This window comes from Panthera uncia (assembly GCF_023721935.1).
Source record: "Panthera uncia isolate 11264 chromosome B2 unlocalized genomic scaffold, Puncia_PCG_1.0 HiC_scaffold_24, whole genome shotgun sequence".
Lineage (NCBI taxonomy): Eukaryota > Metazoa > Chordata > Mammalia > Carnivora > Felidae > Panthera > Panthera uncia.
The window spans coordinates 84,807,485-84,820,460 of record NW_026057580.1 but is presented as its reverse complement, the minus strand read 5'-3'; positions in this window follow the sequence as shown (position 1 = coordinate 84,820,460).

Sequence of the window (12,976 nt, the reverse complement as noted above, 5' to 3'; positions counted from 1 at the left end):
GAACAGAATTGTTTAATTGTGATTAAGTCCAATTGATTAAGATTTTCCATTTATGCTTAATACTTTTTGGGCCCCTTTTCAGAAATCTTAGCTTACTTCAAAATTGTGAACATGACCTTCTCTATTTTTTCCTTGAGATTTTGTAATCTTAGCTACTACATTTGGATATATGATTTATTTCAATAAATTCTGGTGTTTGCTATGAAGTAATACACTTAAGGTAAGAACTTTCTTTTTTCTGAGCAGATATCCATTCATTTTAGCACCATTTGTTCAGAAAGAAATAATTTCTGCATCTGATTACCTTGTCACTTTTTTCAGAAGTTGATCATATGTAGGTCTATTTTTAGATTCTCTAAATATATATATATATATATATATATATGCCAATATATATATTGCCATATATATATGCCAATATCACAGTTTTATTACTGTAGCTTTATAGGAGCCTTAAAGTTAGGTAGTTAGGTAGGTAAAGTTAGGTAGTGTAAATCTGACAATTTTGTTGTGCAAAATGAAACTCTTGACTATTCTAGGTCCTTTGCATTTCCATATACTTTGTAAGTAGCTCATGAATTTCTACCCCCTAAAAAATAATGTCATAGGGAGGTTTGGTTGAAATATATAAATTTTGGAGGAACTGATATTTTAGCAATATTGAGCCTTCCAATCCATTAATATAGCATGTCTTCACTTACATCTTTGATATTCTAAGCAGTGCTCTGTAGATTTCAATATATGTCTTCAACATACTTCCTAAAATGTACCTCTCAGTGTTTTGTGTTTTGCTATTATAAACAGTATTTTTAAATTTAATTTTTCATGCTAATAGTAATACAATTGATTTTGGTTGTATACACTGGATTCTGCAAAGTTGTTAAAATCACTTCAAGTAGCCCATAGGTAGGTTCCTTAGTATATTCTATGTATAGGATCATGTTATCCTCAAATACAGTGTTACTTTTTCCTTTTTAGTCTATGTGCCTTTTACATTTTTTCTTGCCATATTGCACTGGCTATGACTTCCAATATAAAATTGAATAGCAGTGGTAAGAGTAGACATTTTGGCCTAGTTTCCAATCAGAGGGAAAAGCAGTCATTCATTGACCATTAACATGATGCCTACAGGTTTCAAACGTGCTTATTATGAAGTTTCAGGAAGCTCCCTTCTTTTGTTAAGAGTTTTTGTAACAAAAGCATATTAAATTTGGGCAATGCTTTTTGTGTATCTATTTAAATAAACATAATTTATTTCTTTATTTGGCTAATATGGTGAATTATAGTGACTGATATTCAAATGTTAAGCAAATTCACAGTCCTGGCATAAACCCCAATTTGTCACAATGTATCCCTTTATACATTTCTGGTTTATGTTTATTAATATTTAGTTAAGTATTTTTATGTCTGTTCATGAGGGATATTAGTCTATAGTAATTTTTTTAATAATATTTAAATCTGGTTCATAAAGCTGGCCTTATATAATCAGTTGGAATATGGTTCTTCTGAAAGAATTTGTGTAGAATTTGCATAATTTCTTCCCTAAATATTTGACAGACTGGTGAAACCATCTGAGCCTATAGTTTTATTTTTGGGAGAGGTTTTTTGTTTTTTTTTTTAAGAATAAAATAGAATGATTCAGATTTTCTATCCTTTGTCAGTGTTATATAAGTATCTTATCAGTGTTAGAAATTTTATTTGGTAATTTTTAACTTTTAAGGAATTTATCTAAGTTGTCAGATTTGTTGGCATAGTTATTCATAATATTTCTTTATTCTCCATTTAATGCCTGTAGGATTGACATTGATGACAACTTTTCCCTAATATTAGGTTTTTGTGTCTCCTCCACTTTTTATATCAGGATTTTTTACAGAGGCTTGTTAATTATATTCATTCTTTCAAAGAATCAGCTTTCGGTTTTATTGATTTTCTTCTATTGTTTTTTTCTGTTTTTATTGATTTATCCTTATATCTTTAAGTTTTCCTTCTACTTATTTTAGGTTTACTTCACTCTTTGTTTTAGCTTCTAATTGTGGAAGCTTAAATCATTGATTGTAGACATCTCTTCTTATATAATTTATGTAACTATTGTAGCATCCCACAAATTTGGAATTTAAAAATATTAACTTAATTCAAAATCTTTTGTGCATGACTTCTTATTTGACCTGTGTGTTATTTTGAAGTGTTTTGTTGCTATGGTCTCAATGGTTGTGTCTCCCCAAGATTCTTTGTTGAATGAAATCCTAATGCCCAAAGTGATGATATTAGAAGGTAGGGCATTTAGGAGGAGATTAGGTTATGAGGATGGGGTCTTATGAATGGAATTAGTGCTTTTATAAAAGAGACTCTAGTGGGGCGCCTGGGTGGCTCAGTAGGTTGAGCGTCTGACTTCAGCTCAGGTCATGATTTCACAGTTCGTGGGTTCGAGCTCCGCATCGGGCTCTGTGCTGACAGCTTGGAGCCTGGAGCCTGCTTTGGATTCTGTGTCTCCTTCTCTCTCTGCTCCTCTCCTGCTTATGCTCTCTCTCTCTCTCTCAAAAATAAATAAAGATTAAAAAAAATTAAAAAAAAAAAAGAGGGTCTCCGGAGAGACTTCCAGAGAGACTCTCCAGAGAGTCTCTGTTCTTTTATGTAAGGACACAGCAAAAATAGGACCCCTGTGAACCAGCAAGTGGGTTCTCATCAGCTGCTAAATGTGCCAGGGCCTTGATCTTGCACTTGTCAGTCTCTAACACTGTGAGATATAAATTTATGTTTTCTATAAGTCACCCATTCTATGGTATTTTTTATCTCAGCCCAAATGGATTAAGATAGATTTTAATATCCATTTTTTCAGATCTTAATAGGTTTCTTATTGTTATTAATTTCTAATTTAATTCTCTTAGGATCAGAGAATGTATTATTTCAATATTATTAAATGTACTGAGACTTGCTTTTTATTCTATCACATGATCTATCTTAGTGAAAGTTCCATATTCAATTGAAATGATATTCTGCTATTCTTAGATAGAATACTTTATAAAAATTAAATGGAATTGGTTGACAGCAGCATTGTTCTTTATACTTATTCATTAGCTGTTTATTTGTTCTATCAATTACTAAGAGATAAATGTTGAAATCTTCAACTATAGTTTTTGATATTTGTTTCACGTTTCAGATCTTGCATTAGTTTTCTATTGCTTCATAGCTTCATTCATAAATTCCCACATTTAGAAGTTTAAAATACTAAGCATTTATTATCCTTTTATTACTTTGAATCAGGAATTCAGAACCGTTTATTTGGATGGTTCTCTTCATTTGGGTGGGTCTCTTGTGAGGTTACCAGCAGGACATTAGTCAAGGCTATCGTTAACTGCAGGCTGTAATAGGCTGGAATATCCACTTCCAAAAGGGTTAGCAACAGGCTTCAAATCTTTGCCATATGTGTTTCACCATAGGGCTGTTTATAATTTGGCAGTTGGCTTACCCTAAAGTATGTTGTCTGAGGGAGAGAGAGAGAGAGATAAGGAGGTACGTACGTTACCATAGTTGCAGAAGTCACACACCATCTCTTCTGACAAATTTTGTTCATTAGAAGCAGGTTAATAAGTACAGATCTTACTCACAGGATGGACAATTAGTCTCCACCTTTTGAAAATGAGATATCAAAAATGTGGGGGTATATTTTAAAAACCACCTCTTTTAGAGTTCATAGACCCAATTCCAATGTGAGCAGGGGATCCCTCACACACAACACCAAGCAAAAATTCAACTCAGTTCTGACACTGTCTACATGAAGATAGCATGAGAATCCAGAGGTTAATGGTTCAGTCCTACAAGACTTCCTCCCAAAACCCCACCACCCTTCAGATTCCAGGTGCAAACCCCAAGCTGTTACTTGTGCTTCTAAATGACTAGCTACAAATGAATTTCCAAGGATCTACTCTTCAAATGAACTTGCTATAGCAGCTCACAGAACTCAGGGAAACATGCACATTTATCAGTTCATTAAAGGATATGATAAAGGATATGAATCCACAGCCAGATAAAGAGATAGGGTAAGTTCCCAAACAAAAGATCTTCTCTCTCATGGAACTTGGAGCATGGCTTGGTGGCAGGCTAGCATGTGACATGTGACATGCGTGGGTGTTCTGGTTCCCCAAGCATGGAAGTTCGTTGAAAAAGGACCAAAAAGCAGTCCTTTTGGCTTTTTATAGAGGCTTCATTACATAGTCATGATTGGCTAAGTCATTGGTTATTGACTAATTCAACCTCCAGCCAGACGTTGCAGGTAGGGAGAATGGGACTGAAATTTCCAACCCATTTAATTACATGGTTGGTCCTCCTGGCAAACAGCCCCCACCTTTAGGTGGGCTCCAAAGGTCACCTTCATGAATAACAAGACACCTTTATTGGCCTTATCATAGGAAATGCAAAGGGTTTTAGGAGCTGTGAGCCAGGAACCATGGACAAGACCAACTATATATATAAGAAATATATATTTGGTCATTGAGATGACAAAATATATTTCTCATAAGTCACATACAATACCATAATTCTTTAAGATTTTTCTTCATGTAATATAAAATTCTGCTATTAGTATATATGCATTAGTATTGTTACGTCTTCTTCAAAATCTTATCTTTTATCACTACTAAATGTTTATTTATCTCTATTAAAGTTTTTTTCTGCTAAAATCAGTTTCCTATTGTTCATATGTCCATTCCATATTTCTGATAATTAAGATTTGTTTGACATATTTTCCACTCTTTACTTTTCAATCTGAGTGTTTATGTATACAGGATATCTCTTATAGCCAACATGTAACTGAATCTTGCTTTTTCATCTAGACTGATAATTTTTGTCTTCTTTTTGGAGGGTTTAGAAATACATTGTCCAGTGCAGTAATTACTAGCCACATATAGCTTTTTAAATTTAAATAAATTAAAATAAAATAAAATAAAAAATTCAGGTCTTCAGTCATGATAGCCACAGTTCAAGTGTTCAAAAGCCACTTGTGGACAATATAGACTCTATGTAGACAAGGAACATTTCTCTTGTAACTAAAAGATCTATCATACAATTCTGGTTTAGCCACTTTACACTTAATATAATTATTGATATAAATGGGTCAAGTCTACTTCTTTTACATATTTTCTATTTGTTCCATTTGTTCTTTATTCTTTTTCTTCTTTATTTTTGAATAATTACTGTTTAGTATTCTATTTTTATCTGCACTATTGTACACATACATTATATATAATATGTATACATATATATATTGTATACATATACATTGTTATAAATAACATATTATAATCAGAACATACAGGGGCTCCTGGGTGACTCAGTCAGTTAAATGTCTGACTTCAGGGGCGCCTGGGTGGCGCAGTCGGTTAAGCGTCCGACTTCAGCCAGGTCACGATCTCGCGGTCCGTGAGTTCGAGCCCCGCGTCAGGCTCTGGGCTGATGGCTCGGAGCCTGGAGCCTGTTTCCGATTCTGTGTCTCCCTCTCTCTCTGCCCCTCCCCCGTTCATGCTCTCTCTCTGTCCCAAAAATAAATAAAAAACGTTTAAAAAAAAATTAAAAAAAAAAAAAATGTCTGACTTCAGCTCAGGTCAGGATCTCACATTCTTTGGGTTCAAGCCCTGCATTAGGCTCTGTGCTGACAGCTCAGAGTCTGGAGCCTGCTTTGGATTCTGTGTCTCCCTCTCTCTTTCTCTCTGCTCCTCTCCCATTCACTTTGTCTCTCTCTCTCTCTCTCTCTCCCCCTCAAAAATAAAATAAACATTAAAACAAATCACAGTATACATCATTATAAATGATATACACATACATGTATTGTACTTATATGAATATAATATGAAACTTATCATACTTTCACATTGTATCACTTCATATATTACATAAGAATGTTAAAATATGTTTTATTTTTCCTCTTCTGCCCTTTTACTGTTATTGTTTATATATTATTTTTCTTTATGTTATAATCCCCACAATAGTTCTTATTTTCTATAATAATAAATTATCTTTTGGTGAGAAATTATCCTAGCTTTTGTTTGATTAAAAGTTTTTACTTAGCCTTTATTCTTAATATAGAAATCTAGCTTGCCAGGTTGTTTTGTTCTGTAGCATTTTAAAGACATTTCATTGTCTTCTGGATTGCATAATTTCTGACAAGAAGTTCGCAGTTTTTCTTATCTTTCTCCAGTTTTATTCTGGTTGATTTAAGATTATTGTGTAATGCTTTTCATAACAGAATATGCAAAAGGGACCCTGACCTAAAAATCATTAAGTGGTGGTGGCTTAAATCACTCCACAACATACCTGATGGTCCACTGTAACATGAGATGTTCACACCCAGATAGGTGACTCATGATTCCCAAATGCAATGAAAGCATGTGGAGTTTCAAAGCCATATTTTATTTTTGGAGGTTTCAGCTGTCTTGCTTGTGCATGGTAGGTAAATTTATTATTTTTTAAATAAAATAATTTCTGTTTGATCATGACTTCTTATCAAATGTTTTAAAATCCCCCCAAATTATTGTGTAACCCCTCATTTGCATACATTTTATTATGTGTTTTTGTGTAGATTTCTTTGATATTTATCTTGCTTTAAGGATCATTGAGTTTCTTGGACATGTCAACTTAGAGTTTTCTTAAAATTGGGGAAAGTTTAATTTCTTCAACAATCTTTTGTCTCCCCTCCTCTATTTTTCATATCAGTTCTCATTATATTTATTTTTTAAAAAAATATTTTTTTCTCTCTTTACTTCCATTTGTTTTCTATTTAACAAATTACTATAGATGGGGTGACTTATAAACAACATATTATTTCTCACAGTTCTGGGGTCTGAGAAGTCTAAGAACAAGATTCTGGCAGCCTCAGTGTGTGGTAAGAATCTAATTCCTGGTTCATAGACTACATGGCAGACAGGCAAGAAAGCTCTTTGGACTCTCTTTTACAAGGACACTAATCTCATTGATGAGGACTCTACCCTTATGACCTAATCACCTCCCAAAGGCACCACTTCCAAATATTACCACATTAGGGATTAGGTTTCATCATACAAATTTGGGGGGGACATAAACATTCAGTCCGTAACACTAGGTGTATTTATCTTTTCTCCTGCCGTATCTGTTTTCAAACCTATTTAGTATATGTTTTATATATTTTTTCAAATATAGAAATTCTATTAGTTTAAATTTTTATGGTTTCCTTTTCTTCATGTGTCCAATTTTAACTCTTTGAAAATATTTACAATGGGAGTTTTGAAGTTCTTACCTGCTTATTCATACATCACTGTCACTTCTATTTCTGTTATATTTTTTTCTGATTATGGATCATATTTTGCTGTTTCTTTGTGTGTCCACTAATTCTTGGCCAATTGTTAAAATTATAAAGTATGAATTTTATGCTGTCGAGTATCTGTACTTTGTTATCTTCCTTTGAATAATAATGATTTTTGTTTTATGGATTAATTGCTTCTTAACCTTGTGGCTAAGATCAAGTGTTTTTTGGATTAGCATGATCTTTTAAGTGCTACTTTTAAAGCTTTGTTAGGGAATCACTAATGTAGCCTTTACTGTAGGTTTATTTTAGCTCTCCAAGTAAAATATGACTCCTCTAGGAGTCTGAATTATAAAACTATTAAATAATATTTTTTCAACTTCAACTCCTTCATAATTCTATGATTTTCAACTTTGCATGAGAAGTTTGCTATTTAGTAAAAAATGTCGGACCTCAACATTTGAGTCTATGTGGGACCTCCACACAGATTCCTGGAGGTTTATCTCTCAAAATTACCATCCTCCAGCACTCTGATTCACAAATTTAAGTTGCCTCCCTAAACTCTGATCTCTGTCTCAACACTTCAATAAAACTTCTGTGCTTTGTTTAGGTTTTTCTCTCCCTGTACTATAGTCTGAGATACAGTCTCCAGAGAGAAAGCTGGGTCAACCACTGGAACCATCTATAGTGTTCTCTTTTCTCAGAGCATATAGATTTATACTACCTATCATCTAATATCTTAAAACAACATTTTTGTATTTCCCCAGCATTCTAGTTGTTTATATATAGTACATTTAGTATGGATTAGTCCATCGTGGCTATCAGTACCAGTCTCAAAGTTGTAATTTCAAATAATAATAAAAAAAAAAAAACTAGACATATATATAATGATAATTCATCATAGTGACTTAAGAAATGTAATAAACTGGAACAATTTTGAGAATTATAGCCTGAGACTACTCTATTACTTTTCGTATTAATCATATGGCCTTTAAAATACCTCACAGTGTACTCACTTCAGCAGTACATATACTAAAATACATCGCAGTGTTTAATTTTTTTTTTCAAATTATACTTTAAAAGCTTCTCACAAGCTGTACTTTAGAAAATATGACAAAATCAAAACTAGAAAAAAAACATATTGTGGCTAATCCAATTAATCTTTTTATTAAACTATAGATTATGTTGAATTATTTATTATTGACATTATAAGTAATGGGTAAGTCTAGCACTATTTATGAACAAACTAGGGACAAATTTACCAAAATGCATTATCTAATCACAAAATACTGGATTTGCAATAAATGTGGGAGCATTTTATACTAGAAAGCAGTATTAAAGGTCAGAAAATTAAAGAGTTGATTAGCAAGGCAGAAAATTTCCTACCCCACCAAAGAAAGGGTATCTTGTGTATACAATTAAAAAAACTGACTTAAAAAGAAATGTGTAAGTGACAATAGCATAGATCTGTTAAGAACAAAGTATAATTCATGATAACATTATTAATACTTATTCTAAAAAGAGAAAGAAACTTAGAAATACTGTTTTATAGTTCACCTTAGAAAAAATTAATTCAGATCACTAAAGTATATGGAAGTAAACTTCAGAGTTTTGAAAAACTCTCAATCTATTATAGGAGCAAAATAATATAGATAAGCTATTAAAAGTGAATTACATGGCGAATACATAATTTTAATGAGAATTATGTATGATTTTTAAGTAATTTCTATTTAAAAAGGACAAGATATGAAAATGTAAATTCCTGGATAATTGCCACACACAAACATGTGATCTGTGGAAAAGAGAATGGAATAAGAGAAACCAACCCCACGGGCTACTCAAAAAATACAACTCTATTATGTGGAATGTCTATAGCTCTACCTAGGAAAGGATATTGTTTAGTTGTTAAGATTTTAAGATGTAGAAATATTATAACAATTGAAATTTTAAAAATAGAAAAACATTGAAATGGAAAAAAATTTTTAATATATAGGAACAAATTAAGTCAAAAACATCTATGAAGAAAGAATTCCTATAATCCATATAAATTTATGTTTTTTTAATTAAAACTCTACAGGGAATCAGATTTTTCAAATGCAGAATTTTAGACCAAATATGAATTTTAAAATTTTGACCTAATATTAGACATTCAATTCTACTCAAAACCTCATTTAAAATAGATTAAAAGTTGGGGCGCCTGGGTGGTTTGGTCGGTTAAGCGTCTGACTTCAGCTCAGGTCATGATCTCATGGTCCGTGAGTTTGAGCCCCGCGTCGGGCTCTGTGCTGACAGCTCAGAGCCTGGAGCCTGTTTCAGATTCTGTGTCTCCCTCTCTCTGACCCTCCCCCATTCATGCTCTCTCTCTGTCTCAAAAATAAATAAACGTTAAAAAAAAAAATTTAAATAGATTAAAAGTAGTTCAACCACTCTTTAGAGGCTGAGAAAATTGATATCTATCTGTACTTAAGAAGACACTGAGGGGCGCCTGGGTGGCTCAGTTGGTTAAGGGTCTGAGTTCAGCTCAGGTCATGATCTCATGGCCCTGCATTGCGCTCTGTGCTGACAGCTCAGACCCTGGAGCCTGCTTCAGATTCTGTGTCTCCCCTCTCTCTCTGCCCCGCCCCCATTTGTGCTCTGTCTCTCAAAAATAAACATTAAAAAAAAGTTTTAAAAAAAAGACAATAAAGAGTTCCTGAAGAGATGTTAAAAAAAAAAAAGACACTGAAAGGTTTTTTTTAATTTTTTTTAATATTTATTTTGGAGAGAGACAGAGCACAAGCAGGGAGGGGCAGAGAGAGAGGGAGGCACAGAATCTGAAACAGGCTCCAGGCCCTGAGCTGTCAGCACAGGGCTCAAAGTAAGGCTTTAACTCAGGGACCGTGAGATCATGACCTGAGCTGAAGTAGGTCTCTAAACAGACTCAGCCACCCACAGGCACCCCGACCCTGAAAGTTCTTAAGCTGGGAAGTAACATGATCAGATCTCTGTTTTGAATAAACAGTTCTATCAGCATGGATGGTTGATTGCTGTAAGTATGATGAATATGGAAAGTAGAAGCAAAGAACCTTATAACCAGTGTCATTCATTCATTCATTCATTTATTCATTCTTACAATAAATCATGATAGTATACTGTAAGCTGGAAACTAGACACTCTGGCTACTACAGAAAATACGAAGATAAGGTCCTGCTCTCATAGCACTTACATTCCAGTGGGGAAACAAATAATAAATTAGTAAAAAATTTGAAGTGAGTCATTACAAATTGTTATAGCACTTATGAAGAAAATAAACAAGGTGATAGAACAGTAACTACAAGGTGAGGTTTTCTTTAAATAGATGTCAGCAAACCCTCTCTGAGAAGGTGACACTTAAGCTGAGATGTGACAGAACACAGGACTCCAATGAATGCAGTGTCAGTAGGGAGGAGAGAAAATGTTTTGGAGATGTTTGAGAGAGTGAATTAGCAAAACTTGCTAACCAACCGGATATGGGGATTTAAGGATTATTCTAGAGTTTCAGGTTGGAGCAACTGGCTGTCTGGCAGTATTCATAACTGAGAAAAGAGATACAGGAAGACCGCCAGGTGTGAGTTAGATATGCTGAGGTAATTGCCTTTGGAAATATCCAGTTGGTTATTTTTAGTTCTTCTGAAGGCACGTCAGCTATCTCATGTAGAGACCACACGGTCAAGGGAATAGATTTCTCCATGCAGTTGAGGAATGGGTGTGGAGGGAATAATAAGACATAAATAGCCTAGAAGCAAGTGTAAGCATACAAAATAATGTACTACATGCTCATTTGCACCATAAATTAATGAGAAGACTAAAGGAGTATTCAGCTATGAGGCCTAGACAGTGGGCTGAGCATTTGGAAAAAAAATAACGTTTAGTTAGATCTTCACTAAACGCCATACATAAAATCCCAAATGAATTTAAGTATTAAATGTAAAAAAAATTGACAATTTTAAAAATTGGCAAATGATACAGTAAGGAAGATATATATGAATGTACTGTGGAAATAAACATGGTTGTGTTATATACCAAAAACAATCAGCCAGAAAATGAGAATCCATTCAAGCTCATTGTGAAAAATTCTATCTAGAAATCAATGTAAGAAGAAATGCACACAACTCATATGTGAAACAATATTTCCAAAACTCAGAATAACCTAAAAAGGAGACAAAAGGGTTTTAGCTTGGTCTCTTGGCAGATGAGAAATCCACCAGCGAACCACCCAGCCACGTAGCATGCCCTTGGAGAAGAATATTCAACATTATAAATAATCATTCCAAATTAATTTATAAATGTAATGCCATTCTGTAAGGAATATTTATCTTTTTTTCCCTCGCTCTCTTTTTTAACTTGTGTTTGGGGATGCCAGCCATTATTTTATGCTTGGTAGGAGGAGCCTTGTTGCCCAATACAGAAGACAAAAAACTTTCTGAAAACTGATGTGGGCAAGACTGTTAAGCATTGCCACCCAGGTGCTCCCACCATATCAGGCCTTCCAACCTGCAGGTAATGATAGAAAGAAGCAAAGACAAGTTCAATGCATTGTGGTGGCAATGGGGGCGTCACATTTGGTCAATAGTATTAATGCCAGCACTCACTCTTTCAGTTCACTCAACTGATACTGATCGAGGGCCTTCCTATATGTTAGACATTGTTTTAAGTGCTGGAGATACTGTTGTCGACAAAACAGACTAAGGTGTTTGTTTTTCTATAGCCTTAAGACTGTTATTCTGGGGAAGGAGAGCAGATAAAAATATTAACCATGATGATTATGTAGATCACCCATTAAGTAGTAATAAATGCAGCAAAGCAGGGAGATAGGCTAGGGTTGTGAATGAGCACCTGGGGTGGGCCTCAGTGAAAATGTGACATGTGAAGAGATATTTGTCTTAGTCTTATGTCTCTGGAAAACAGACTGTAAAGGAAACATGTTTTTGCTGGCATTTTATTGGGAAATACAATCCCAGGGAAGAAGGAACACTGGGAAAATGGAGTAAAACAGAAGATGAGATAGGACAAACTAAGAGCATTATTGAGCTGGACACAGCTTTATGGCACAATGAGTGCTCAGTTATATGAGGCATGTTCAGAGACATCACATGAAACTACCCTGCATCAATATGAGGGAGAAGGGAGAAGAATTTGTCCACTCTCTCCCATTCCCGTCATGTCAAACTTCATCATTTAGGAACCAGCCCCTCACACTTCTTTGTTGCACATGTGTGAATGCCGAGTAAAATGGAGAACTACTGCCAATGTCTTGAAGGTCAACTACAATAGGGAATCTCAAAACAGGAGGCAAGAGGAAGGTTATACTTGTACATTAAAGAGAGATGAGGAGGGGTGTTTGGGTGGCTCAGTCCATTGAGCGTCCAACTTCAGCTCTGCTCACGATCTCATCATTTGTGAGTTCGAACCAGGTCAGGCTCTGTGCTGACAGTTCAGAGCCTGGAGCCCGCTTTGGATTCTGTGTCTCCCTCTCTCCGCCCCTCCCCACTCATGCTCTGTCTCTCTCTCTCTCTCTTTCTCTCAAAAATAAATAAACATTAAAAAAAAGAGGGATGAGAAGTAGCAGGCACAGTGGGAACATCAATCTAAAGCAAAGCAGCTGCCACAGCAACAACTGGCTCCATGCCTACAGGCAGAGCAAGCCACTACTATAGGTAGAAAGCGGGTCGTGTGTGTGATCTGAAC